This window comes from Bufo bufo, chromosome 3, assembly GCF_905171765.1.
Source record: "Bufo bufo chromosome 3, aBufBuf1.1, whole genome shotgun sequence".
In the NCBI taxonomy this organism is placed as follows: Eukaryota; Metazoa; Chordata; class Amphibia; order Anura; family Bufonidae; genus Bufo; species Bufo bufo.
The window spans coordinates 28396917-28411181 of NC_053391.1; the positions used below are offsets into that span (position 1 = coordinate 28396917).

The following is a 14265-nucleotide window of genomic DNA, read 5'->3' on the forward strand; positions in this document are numbered from 1 at the left end:
CACGGCCAGCTCCTCTGAGGGCAGGGTTAGCATGGCAGAGATGTGGAAAAGTTTTGTCACCACGCCACAGCTAACTGCACCACCACCTGATACGGAACGCGTTAGCAGGAGGCAACATTTCACTAACATGGTGGAACAGTACGTGTGCACACCCCTCCACGTACTGACTGATGGTTCGGCCCCATTCAACTTCTGGGTCTCCAAATTGTCCACGTGGCCAGAGCTAGCCTTTTATGCCTTGGAGGTGCTGGCCTGCCCGGCGGCCAGCGTTTTGTCTGAACGTGTATTCAGCACGGCAGGGGGCGTCATTACAGACAAACGCAGCCGCCTGTCTACAGCCAATGTGGACAAGCTGACGTTCATAAAAATAAACCAAGCATGGATCCCACAGGACCTGTCCATCCCTTGTGCAGATTAGACATTTATAACTACCTACCCATAACCATATATTATTGTACTCCAGGGCACTTCCTCATTCAATCCTTTTTTTATTTTCATTTTACCATTATATTGCGGGGCAACCCAAAGTTGAATGAACCTCTCCTTTGTCTGGGTGCTGGGGCCTAAAAATATCTGACAGTGGCCTGTTCCACTGTTAGGTGACATGAAGCCTGATTCTCTGCTGTGAAATGAAGCCTGAATCTCTGCTATGGGACCTCTCTCCTCTGTCTGGGTGCCGGGGCCTAAAAATATCTGACAATGGCCTGTTCCAGTGGTGGGTGACATGAAGCCTGATTCTCTGCTATGAGACCTCTCTCCTCTGTCTGGGTGCCGGGGCCTAAATATCTGACAATGGCCTGTTCCAGTGGTGGGTGACGTGAAGCCTGATTCTCTGCTATGACATGAAGCCTGATTCTCTGCTATGACATGAAGCCTGATTCTCTGCTATGGGACCTCTCTCCTCTGTCTGGGTGCCGGGGCCTAAAAATATCTGACAATGGCCTGTTCCAGTGGTGGGTGACATGATGCCTGATTCTCTACTATGGGACCTCTCTCCTCTGTCTCTGTGCCGGGGCCTAAATATCTGACAATGGCCTGTTCCAGTGGTGGGTGACGTGAAGCCTGATTCTCTGCTATGACATGAAGCCTGATTATCTGCCATGAGACCTCTCTCCAATTGATATTGGTTAATTTTAATTTATTTTATTTTTATTTTAATTCATTTCCCTATCCACATTTGTTTGCAGGGGATTTACCTACATTTTGCTGCCTTTTGCAGCCCTCTAGCCCTTTCCTGGGCTATTTTACAGCCTTTTTAGTGCCTAAAAGTTCGGGTCCCCATTGACTTCAATGGGGTTCGGGTTCGGGGCGAAGTTCGGATCCCGAACCCGAACATTTCCGGGAAGTTCGGCCGAACTTCTCGAACCCGAACATCCAGGTGTTCGCTCAACTCTATTTGCCTCTGCACGGCCAGGCGGACACCCGAACGCTGCAAGCAGCGTTCGGGTGTCCGCCTGCTCAGCGGAGCGGAGGCTGAACGCTGCCAGACTGATGCATTCTGAGCGGATCCGCATCCACTCAGAATGCATTAGGGCAGTACGGATGCGTTCGGGGCCGCTTGTGAGAGCCTTCAAACGGAGCTCACAAGTGGAGCCCCGAACGGTAGTGTGAAAGTAGCCTTAATTAACAAATTAGCAGTTAGACTCCGTACAAAACCCCCAGGGGACAATGACCATTATATTGTTTTTTTTAATACAGCAATATAATTTTATTGGAGGTGGGGGAAGATAAGCTGGGCCACCTTTAGACTACAGGAAACATACATTTTAGTAAGCAAATTTTTATTTAGCTGGTTATCCTTCAAAAGCACAGAAATAAACTGATAAGCTACTGTAAGCACTTCTTTGCCAAAGGCCGAACCTCTTGCGGTGCTAATGTCTACCTGGTAAGTCCTAATAAACATGTCCAGCTTTGACCTTTTAGCCACATTACAAATTTGTTCCGGGGAGATATGAGAAAACTCTGCCCAAGACATGGAAGTAGATCTTTAGAATGAGCCTTGATCTGAAGAGGACATTACAAACCTTCCATCTGATAACACTTGGAGATGGCATTAGGAATCCATTTTGCCAGATTTTACTTGGTGGATTTATTCTGGCCCTGGAACTAAAAAAACAAGGCTTCCGAATTTCCGAACCCGTTGACTTTATCCAGATACCATAGAGCAGCTCTTCTAACGTCCAGAGAATGAAGCTAGTATTGCTGTTCATCCAGATGATTTGCAGTGTACTGCCGCTCTGCAGTGGGACGCTGCATTGCTATGGTTTTTGACAGATGTGCTCATGTAGTTGCTTACCTCATGTACATCTTCCCCTTCCCTTTTCTTTCTCACTTTGGACTCTTGTGACTCCTGTTGACCATGTAAACAAATCACTCTGGTTTGTTTCCATTATGTATGTAGCACTTATTGTTGCTGTGTCCAACCAATCCCATGATGCTCTGCCCCTTTCTCTGTCACATCTGCAGCACAACCCCTAACAACGCCAGCTGCTTTATAGCTCCCTCCTCCAGTTACATAGACACTCCTCTATCACTGCGCCGCCCATGGACATCACATCACAGGAAATAAGAAAATGCTGCATGGACATGGTCATGTGACCACAGCACAGAACGGGAGATAGGGAACGGGAGGAATAAAGGGAAAAGAAGTACATTTCTGAATGACAGCGACTATTATATATTATTTTTTAAAGGAAGTTGATGCAAAATCAAATAGCCTCTTAATAATCAGTTTTCTCATCAATTAATGTAAATGTATAATGCTTCAAAGAGATAAGGGACTTCATCCTTTTCATCATTTGACTCAAGCAATTAACTTTAACTTTTTTTATGAGGCACAAGGGACTTAAAGGGGTTGGCCACTCTTTAAATACTCTCCACTACAGTGTGGCAGGCAGGGAAAAAATGAAGTCCCTAATATACTTCATTAAACACACCTGCCTGCTTCTCTTTCAGTTATAAGCCGCTTCCCCTCAGTCCTGCTCTACCTTGCAGCTGAGTTCGTCCATGGCTGCACGCGACATGGAGGAGCTTGAGAGGAAGCTCGTCCATGCGCAGTCTGCTCCTGTCAGTGGTCGGCTGCCCGCTCCAACTGTGACCGGAATCAGCTGCTTGTTCCCTCTCTACAAACAGCTGATTCCTGTCAGAAGCTGGCTGTGATAAAGACCTGCAGAGTCCCTACTGCAGAAGCTACTTCGTCAATCCCCATCCCCCCCTGCACTACCACCACACAGCCGACCCGCTAAACCATGCCCGCCGGTTCCGTTAGGCCACGCCCTGGTTCCGTTAGGCCACGTCCCCTGCAACCAACAGGGAAAGCAGGACATCTAGCCAGGAACTATGATTTTGTTTGTGTGTGTGTGTGTGTGTATATATATATATATATATACATGCATACACCTTTACCTTGGAGTGCTGCCTGCTTTTTGAATTTTAAATATATATACACAAACATCGCGTCCACATGGGTGAATAATCTTTTCTATTTCCATCTGATGAGAGTGCTGTTGTTTTGCTATATATATATATATATATATATATACACATACATATTTATTTATACACAAAATATAACACACGTGTTTAATATATTTATATGTGTATATACATTGCGATCCGCAATGCATGGGCACTGACCGTATGTGTATATATATGTATATATGTGTGTATGTATCTATATGTATGTGTGTGTGTGTATTTATGACTAAGGGTCCATTCACACATCCGTGTGTGTTTTGAGGATCCACGGACAGCGGCAATGTGCGTTCCGCATTTTGCGGACCGCACATTGCCGGCACTAAGAGAATATGCCTATTCTTGTCCACTATTGCGGACAAGAATAGGACATGTTTTTTTTTTTTTTTAGGATCGGAATTGGGGACCCGGAAGTGCGGGAAGTGCGGCCCCATAGAAATGTATGGGTCCGCAATTCCGTTCCGCAAAATGTGGAATGGAATTGCGGATGTGGGAATGGAGCCCAAGTATGTGTACATATAAATATATATATGAATATACATACACATATGTATATATACATATTTATATACATATACTTACACACGTGTGTGTATATACATTGCAATGCATGGGCGCTGACAGCGTGTCCACTGTCTACAGACATGAACCTATTCATTTAAATGGGGTCTGCAATCTGCATCCGACAGTACTTTTTCGCGGTGCGGAGGCATGGACAGAAAACCCATGGATGCACTCCATAGGTTTCCGATCTGCGCTTCCATTCCAGACCACACCGTATCTTTCGGATTTCAGACCCATCACTTGATCCGTTTATGACGGATGCATGCGGTTATATTATGGTAACAGAACCGTTTTTGCAGATCCATGATGGATCCGCAAAAAACACAAGTGTGAAAGTAGCCTTGGGCACGTAGTGTCCCTCTTCCTTCTATTCTAAAGTTGGGAGGTATGCTAAAGACTGATGAAATGACACCTAATGTGCTGTTGTCACTATGGCATCACAAGTAGGCAGAGATGTCATGTGACTGCTCCCCTGGAGACGCTTTGCTGTGATGCATGCTGGGATTTTTACTTTCACTTTGCAGCTGCTCCGCCCAGGCACAGCCTCTCATTAATGGGAGCATGCTATGCCGAATGCAGTAGAAAAAGGATATATATACAGTATATCTGTCATGATACAAATTCCTCTTGGCTTTAGTTATTGTCTGGGGCACTTTATTGTTTTTTATACTTATGGTGGCCAACCCCTTTAATGTTTGTGGAACACAAACTTTCTGTATTTGGAACACATGGTACTTCCTGTCTGTGAAACACAAACTTCCTGTATTTGGAACACATGGTACTTCCTGTCTGTGAAACACAAACTCCCTGTATTTGGAATACAAGGTCCTTCCTGTATTTGGAACACATAGTACTTCCTGTTTTTGGAACACATAGTACTTCCTGTATTTGGAACACATAGTACTTCCTGTATTTGGAACACATAGTGCGTCCTGCCTGTGGATAACACGAGACACTTCTTGTAGACAGCTCTTTCCATAGAACCTCATTTGGATAAAGACTGTGCTCCCATTAGGTAATTATTCCAGGATACTCTAGGTATTGTTTAATCATTTTATTTGGTAGGTAGAATTAACATTGACCCGATGTGCAGGATTAGTGTGATGTCTCTTCCTCTTTCAGTCGCTTCTAGTGGGCTGGCATGAAATGTGATCAGGGCCGTCTTTTCGAATGGGCACGCTGGGCAGTTGCCCGGGGGCCCCACTTGCCTGGGGGCCCGCCTGCCCAGTGAACCCACCAGCCAACTTCCCAACCGTCATTTAGCAGCGTTGCCGCCAGGGCCGTCTTTACCAAGGGGCAAAAGGGGCAGCTGCCCTGGGCCCAGTTGCTCCTGGGGGGGCCCAAGGCAGCTGCCTCTTGAGCCCTGCTAGCTACTGCCCCGGGTGTCAGGCTGTCGGCTACACAGGCATCATGATCGTACTGTGTTAATGATCTTAATTCTAGGACCTTAATGAGTTTTGATCTAGGACCTTAATGACATCATTACCATGTGACCAGTAACCTAGCAATTACTGGTCACATGGCTATGAAGTCATCACAGGTCCTATCAGGAGTGTTGCAGAAGTTAACTGTGGAGCTTTTCTGTGTAAAGATTACATCAGAAAAAGGTGACATGGGGTTGTTATTTTAATATACTGTAAACTACTGTATAGTGGGGTGCTGTGTACTGTGTGGGGGGCTGTATACTGTGTGGGGGCCTGTATATTGTGTGGTGGGCTGTATATTGTGTAATGGGCTGTATATTGTGTGGTGGGCTGTATACTGTGTGTGTGGGGGGGGGGGGGGGTGGCCTGTATACTGTGTGGTGGGCTGTATAGTGTGGGGGGCCTGTATAGTGTGGGGGGCCTGTATAGTGTGGGGGGCCTGTATAGTGTGGGGGGGCCTGTATAGTGTGGGGGGGGGCTGTATAGTGGGGGGAGTGCTATACTGCTGTACTGTATAGTGTGGGGGGCTGTATACTGTGTGGGGGCCTGTATACTGTGTGGGGGCCTGTATACTGTGTGGTGGGCTGTATATTGTGTGGTGGGCTATATATTGTGTAATGGGCTGTATATTGTGTGGTGGGCTGTATATTGTGTGGTGGGCTGTATACTGTGTGTGGGGGGGGGGGGTGGCCTGTATACTGTGTGGTGGGCTGTATAGTGTGGGGGGCCTGTATAGTGTGGGGGGCCTGTATAGTGTGGGGGGGGGGGGGGGGGCTGTATAGTGGGGGGAGTGCTATACTGCTGTACTGTATAGTGTGGGGGGCTGTATACTGTGGGTGCGGTATAGTGTAGAGTGCTGTACTGTATAGTGTGGGGGGCTGTATCGTGTATAGTTTGGGGTGCTGTATACAGTGAGGTGCTGTATAGTGTGGGGGTCTATACTGCTCTACTATATACTGTGGGGTACTGTATAGTGTGGGGTGCTAAACTGCATACTGTGTGGTGCTGTATACTATAGGGTGCTATACTGCATACTGTGTGGTGCTGTATACTATAGGGTGCTATACTGCATACTGTGTGGTGCTGTATACTATAGGGTGCTATACTGCATACTGTGTGGTGCTGTATACTATAGGGTGCTATACTGCATACTGTGTGGTGCTGTATACTATAGGGTGCTATACTGCATACTGTGTGGTGCTGTATACTATAGGGTGCTATACTGCATACTGTGTGGTGCTGTATACTATAGGGTGCTATACTGCATACTGTGTGGTGCTGTATACTATAGGGTGCTAAACTGCATACTGTGTGGTGCTGTATACTATAGGGTGCTATACTGCATACTGTGTGGTGCTGTATACTATAGGGTGCTAAACTGCATACTGTGTGGTGCTGTATACTATAGGGTGCTATACTGCATACTGTGTGGTGCTGTATACTATAGGGTGCTATACTGCATACTGTGTGGTGCTGTATACTATAGGGTGCTATACTGCATACTGTGTGGTGCTGTATACTATAGGGTGCTATACTGCATACTGTGTGGTGCTGTATACTATAGGGTGCTATACTGCATACTGTGTGGTGCTGTATACTATAGGGTGCTATACTGCATACTGTGTGGTGCTGTATACTATAGGGTGCTATACTGCATACTGTGTGGTGCTGTATACTATAGGGTGCTATACTGCATACTGTGTGGTGCTGTATACTATAGGGTGCTATACTGCATACTGTGTGGTGCTGTATACTATAGGGTGTATACTATTCTAGTGCGTGATTGTGTAGACAGGGCCCCAGTGCACTGTATTGCCCGGGGGCCTATAATGCTCTTAACCCCTTAAGGACCTAGGACGTACCGGTACGCCCTATTATCCGAGTCCTTAAGGACCTAGGACGTACCGGTACGCCCTATTTCCCGAGTCCTTAAGGACCGAGGACGTACCGGTACGTCCTGACTTAAAATCGGAACTCCGGCGCCGCAGGGGTTAATCGGAACGGGATTTCGGCTGAAATCATTCAGCCGGCATCCCGTAACAATGCAGGGGGGGGTCATTTGACCCCCCCGTATCGGCGATCGCAGAAAACCGCAGGTCAATTCAGACCTGCGGTTTTCTGCGTTTCCGGTCCATTCGGGTGTCCTGTGACCCGATGAACCGGAAAAAGACTGCGATCGGTGGCGTAATTATACACCACCTATCGCAGTCCGAGGATTTGGAGAGGCGGTGCTGGCCCTGGTGCTGAATGCCGCTGTCCAGGGTGCTGATTGGTGCAGGGGAGAGAGGCGCGAGATTCAAACTTCCTGCGCTCCTCTCTCCCCTCCTCTTCCTGTCCAGCACCCTGACCGTGCAGCACCGTCCAGAACGAGCTCCTGTGTCCCCCTAATCGGCATCCATCACCCTCCTGCACCCATCGCCACCCAGGTAGGTTAGGGTCAGTGAGGGAGAGGCACCGTTAGGCAGGGAAAGAAGGGAAAAGTAAGTTAGAAAAAAAAAAAAAAAAGTACTTTTATTCCAAACTTCCAAACTTCCATCTAACCCTAACCCAGACCCCTCCTGCCACTTGCCCCCCTACCCACCCCCCACCAGCCACTTCCCCCCCCCCCCCACCTGCCTCCCCCCCCCCACCTACCCCCCACCAGCACCCCCCACCCCCCACTCACCACCACTTTTTTTTTTCTGCGTGCGCTGACTGGCCGGCACTTTTTAGCGTCCGTCCACTGTTAGCGCATCGCCCGCCCCACCACCCCACCGACCGCTGATCAGCGTTGTACCGCTGATCAGCAAGTTTTAACTTTTTTTTTTTCTAACACTTGCCCATTTTTTTGCCTGGACTTTTTAGTACGCGAACACCCGTTGCCCCCACACACACGCACATATAATAAAGTTTGCCACACACGCACACCTACACGCACACACACCCATGGCCCACCGGATGTTCTCGGCCGAGGAGGCATACGCCCAGATTGCCTCCGACTCTGAGAGCCCCAGTGAGGATGAGGATGACCCCACATTCCTTTTGTCATCCGCATCCTCCTCATCATCATCTGATGACGATGAGCCACCAAGGCGGCGGAGACGCCGCCAGGCGGAGCCAGGGGCCCCACATGCTAGGGATCCTGTGGCCCACCCTAGTACGAGCCGCCCTGGGGTTCGTACTGGTTTCCCGGCCCACCAAATAAGTCCACCGGAGCCCCCTGCCGATGAACTTAGCTGGTGTCCCCCAGTGGACTTTGAGCCTGAGATTCCGGATTTTGCTGGCAATCCTGGAATCCAGATTCCCACAGTGGGGTTTACTGAAATAGACTATTTTAGTTTTTTTTTCAGTAACTCACTGGTGAATTTGATGGTGGAGCAGACGAATCTGTACGCCCAACAGTTCGTCGCTCAAAACCCAGGCTCAGTTTTGGCTAGACCCGGTGGCTGGACGCCGGTCAGTGCAGCCGAAATGAGGACATTTTGGGGCCTCGTGCTGCATATGGGTCTAGTCCAAAAACCCAGTGTCAGGCAATACTGGAGTGGGGACATACTCTACCAGACCCCACTGTACAGTATGGTCATGATACGTCACCGGTTTGAGGCCATCCGGAAATGTCTGCATTATTCCGATAATGCAGCATGTCCCCCCCGAAGTGATCCTGCCTATGACCGGCTGTATAAGATACGGCCGGTCATCGATCACTTTGGGGCCACATTTCAGCAGGCCTACGTACCTGGAAGGGAGGTCGCGGTTGATGAGTCTCTCGTTGCGTTCAAGGGGAGACTCAGTTTCCGCCAATACATTCCCACAAAGCGGGCGAGGTATGGCGTGAAGCTATACAAAATTTGTGAGAGTGCCTCAGGGTACACTTACAAATTTCGTGTGTACGAGGGGCGAGATTCCCGTATTGAACCCCCAGAATGTCCCCCCACTCTGGGTGTTAGCGGGAAACTCGTGTGGGACCTTATGTACCCACTGCTGGATAATGGTTACCACTTGTACGTGGATAACTTTTATACCAGCATTCCCTTGTTCAGGTCCCTTGCCGCCAGATCCACGTTCGCTTGTGGGACCGTGCGGAAAAATCAACGCGGCCTCCCTGCCTACCCCCTCCAGGTACCTATCCCCAGGGGTGAGACCCGTGCCCTTACCAGTGGAAACCTGTTGCTGGTCAGGTATAAGGACAAGAGGGATGTCCTTATGCTGTCCACAATCCACGGTAACGGCACCACCCCTGTCCCTGTGCGAGGTACCGCGGCAACGGTCCTCAAGCCCGATTGTATCGTCGACTACAATCGGTATATGGGAGGAGTTGATCTCTCTGATCAAGTCCTCACGCCATATAACGCCATGCGCAAAACCCGGGCATGGTACAAAAAAGTTGCGGTCTACTTGGTACAGGTTGCCATGTACAACTCTTTTGTACTATCCCGAAGCGCTGGCAGCACAGGGACATTCCTCCAGTTCTATGAGGCAGTCCTCAAAGACCTGATCTTTTCGGACCGGGAAAGAGCAGGCCGGAGTACCTCGGGAATTGGAGGCGCCCGGATCGTCCCTGGCCAACACTTTCCAGGTGTGGTCCCCCATACTGGAAAGAAGGGACGAACCCAAAAAAAGTGCAGAGTGTGTCACAAGAGGGGGATACGGAAGGACACCACTACTCAATGTGACACTTGCCCCGATCATCCGGGCCTCTGCATTATCAATTGCTTCAGGGAGTATCACACTTCCATGGAGTACTAAATTTTTATAATCCTCAACAGTCCACTAGAGAACATAAAACACTATGGCTCTCAGACTTTGGAGACACGGAAACAATTTTTCTTTCCCCAAAAAATATTAGTTTTAGAGCAGGCATCCTCAAACTGCGGCCCTCCAGATGTTGTAAAACTATAACTCCCAGCATGCCCAGACAACCTACAGCCATCAGCAGGGCATGGTGGGAATTGTAGTTTTACAATATCTGGAGGGCCGCAGTTTTAGGATGCCTGCTTAGTGTCTCCAAAGTCTGAGAGCCATACATATTGGGCATCGTCGCGTGCGTAAAAGTCGTCGCTATAAAAATAACTTTTGACCAAACGCCTCGGATGAACGGTGTTAAAAATATAAAATAAAAACTGTGCCAAAACACCAATTTTTGGGCAAAATTTCAATTTGAATCCATTTTGCCGGTAATAAAGCAAGGGTTAACAGCCAAACAAAACTAAATATTTATTGCCCCGATTCTGTAGTTTGCAGAAACACCCCATATGTGGTCGTAAATGGCTATATAGCCGCACGGCAGGGCATAGAACGAAGGGAACTCCATATGGTTTCTGGAAGGCAGATTTTGATGGACAGTTTTTTTTTTGACACCATGTCCCATTAGAAGCCCCCCCTGATGTAGCCTAGACTAGAAACTCCAAAAAAGTGACCCCATCTAAGAAACTACACCCCTCAAGGTATTCAAAAGTTACTTTACAAACTATGTTAACCCTTTAGGTGTTCCACAAAACCAAATAGTGAATGTAGAAACAATTTTAGAATTACATTTTTTTGTTACATTGCCTCAAAAAAGACTAATATAGAGCAACCAAAAATCAAATTTACCCCAAAAATAGTCCCAAAACAACAACCACCTTATCCCGTAGTTTCCTAGATGGGGTCACTTTTATGGAGTTTCTACTCTAGGGGTGCATCAGGGGGCTTGAAAGGGTACATGGTGTCAATAAACCAGTCCAGCAAAATCTGCCTTCCAAAAATGACGTTCCCCTTCTTCTATGTCCTGCCGTTTAGCCAAATAGTAGTTTACGACCACATATGGGGTGTTTTTGCAAACTACAGAATCAGGGCAACCCATTTTGAGTGTTGTTTGGCAGTTAACCCTTGTTTTACTCCTGGAAAAAATTGATTATATTGGAAAATTTTCCAAAAAATAGAAATTTCAAAATTGTTTCTCCATCTGCCATTAACTCTTGTGGAACACCTAAAGGGTTAACAAAGTTTGTAAACCCAGTTTTGAATACCTTGAGGGGTGTACTTTCTTAGATGGAGTCACTTTTTTGAAATTTCTATTCTAGGGGTGCAACAGGGGGCTTCAAATGGGACATGGTATAAACAAAACCAGTCCTACCAAATCTGCCTTCCAAAACCCATATGGTGTTCCCCTCCTTCTATGTGCTACCGTTCGGCCAAACAGTAGTTTACGACCACATATGGGGTGTTTTTGCAAACTACAGAATCAGGGCAACCCATTTTGAGTGTTGTTTGGCAGTTAACCCTTGTTTTACTCCTGGAAAAAATTGATTATATTGGAAAATTTTCCAAAAAATAGAAATTTCAAAATTGTTTCTCCATCTGCCATTAACTCTTGTGGAACACCTAAAGGGTTAACAAAGTTTGTAAACCCAGTTTTGAATACCTTGAGGGGTGTACTTTCTTAGATGGAGTCACTTTTTTGAAATTTCTATTCTAGGGGTGCAACAGGGGGCTTCAAATGGGACATGGTATAAACAAAACCAGTCCTGCCAAATCTGCCTTCCAAAACCCATATGGTGTTCCCCTCCTTCTATGTGCTACCGTTCGGCCAAACAGTAGTTTACGACCACATATGGGGTGTTTTTGCAAACTACAGAATCAGGGCAACCCATTTTGAGTGTTGTTTGGCAGTTAACCCTTGTTTTACTCCTGGAAAAAATTGATTATATTGGAAAATTTTCCAAAAAATAGAAATTTCAAAATTGTTTCTCCATCTGCCATTAACTCTTGTGGAACACCTAAAGGGTTAACAAAGTTTGTAAACCCAGTTTTGAATACCTTGAGGGGTGTACTTTCTTAGATGGAGTCACTTTTTTGAAATTTCTATTCTAGGGGTGCAACAGGGGGCTTCAAATGGGACATGGTATAAACAAAACCAGTCCTGCCAAATCTGCCTTCCAAAACCCATATGGTGTTCCCCTCCTTCTATGTGCTACCGTTCGGCCAAACAGTAGTTTACGACCACATATGGGGTGTTTTTGCAAACTACAGAATCAGGGCAACCCATTTTGAGTGTTGTTTGGCAGTTAACCCTTGTTTTACTCCTGGAAAAAATTGATTATATTGGAAAATTTTCCAAAAAATAGAAATTTCAAAATTGTTTCTCCATCTGCCATTAACTCTTGTGGAACACCTAAAGGGTTAACAAAGTTTGTAAACCCAGTTTTGAATACCTTGAGGGGTGTACTTTCTTAGATGGAGTCACTTTTTTGAAATTTCTATTCTAGGGGTGCAACAGGGGGCTTCAAATGGGACATGGTATAAACAAAACCAGTCCTGCCAAATCTGCCTTCCAAAACCCATATGGTGTTCCCCTCCTTCTATGTGCTACCGTTCGGCCAAACAGTAGTTTACGACCACATATGGGGTGTTTTTGCAAACTACAGAATCAGGGCAACCCATTTTGAGTGTTGTTTGGCAGTTAACCCTTGTTTTACTCCTGGAAAAAATTGATTATATTGGAAAATATTCCAAAAAATATAAATTTCAAAATTGTTTCTCCATCTGCCATTAACTCTTGTGGAACACCTAAAGGGTTAACAAAGTTTGAAAAAACAGTTTTGAATACCTTGAGGGGTGTAGTTTCTAGAATGGGGTCATTTTTGGGAGGTTTCTATTATCTAAGCCTCACAATATGACTTCAAACCTGAACTGGTCCATAAAAAGTGGGATTTTGAAGATTTCTGAAAATTTCAAAATTTGCTTCTAAACTTCTAAGCCTTGTAACATCCCCAAAAAATAAAATATCATTCCCAAAACAATTCAAGCATGAAGTAGACATATGGGGAATGTAAAGTCATCACAATTTTTGGGGGTATTACTATGTATTACAGAGGTAGAGAAACTGAAAATTTGAAATTTGCTAATTTTTCAAAATTTACGGTAAAAATTGTATTTTTTTATGCAAAAAAATTAACTTTTTTGACCCAATTTTAGCAGTGTCATGAAGTACAATATGTGACGAAAAAACAATCTCAGAACGGCCTGGGTAAGTCAAAGCGTTTTAAAGTTATGAGCACTTAAAGTGACACTGGTCAGATTTGCAAAAAATGGCCTGGTCCTTAAGGTGAAAATGAGCCTGGTCCTTAAGGTGAAAATGAGCCCGGTCCTTAAGGGGTTAAGATGGCACTGAATGTGATACTAAGTTTATACTATTTGTATGTTCTCTTTTATGTCTGATGAAGTCAGGAGCTCTTATCCTATCAGTGGGAGAATCAATATGAATAATAAGGACAATTGACCCTGAGGGTGATAAGGGATCCAGGAAGGAGGTAAGTCCATGTGCTGTCTACTACCTCCTGGTACTTACTAACCCCTTATAATGATTTTTTTAACCATACTTCATGGCGTCTTAACGTCATTCTGTCTCTGAGCGTTAGATTTAGTTTTGTTCATATTCCTTTGTATGCTATCAGTAGTCCTTAAACCCTTCCTGACATCTGCCGTAATAGCGAGTGCCGTTGTTCCGTTAGATTTCTCTACCCCGCCGAACCGGACCTGACGTGATGAGGTGTGCCGCGCCGCGCAGGCACACAATGACGGGGTAGGGAAATTTCACAGCAGAGTTAGCTGGACACTGGCCGACACTGCTCATGTGCTGGGAGCCTCACCAGCAGTTAGGGTAGGGAAAAAGCACTGACCCATAATTTTTCCCTACCCTAACCACTGGTGAGGCTCCCGATGCATGCGCAGTGTCCGCCGGTGTCCAGCTAACTCTGCTGTGAAATTTACCTACCCCGTCGTTGTGCGCCTGCGCGGCGCGGCACACCTCCTCACGTCATGTCCGGTGCGGCCGGAAGTGACG

The 14265-nt window shown here is 46.4% G+C and overlaps 1 protein-coding gene across 15 annotated transcripts in view; it reads left to right on the plus strand.

The window, feature by feature from the left end:
* Positions 1-14265, plus strand: part of LOC120994415 (zinc finger protein 420-like) — a 289066-nt gene that overhangs the window by 53476 nt on the left and 221325 nt on the right. For 11 of the 15 annotated variants that reach the window (XM_040422952.1, XM_040422963.1, XM_040422948.1 and 8 more), the window contains exons 1-2: positions 4963-5053; positions 13646-13732. The exons of the other annotated variants lie outside the window; for them this stretch is intronic. The gene's annotated coding sequence lies outside the window, so the exon portion shown is untranslated. Of the gene's footprint in view, positions 1-4962; positions 5054-13645; positions 13733-14265 lie in introns of those variants that run through there. 15 annotated transcript variants of the gene reach the window in all.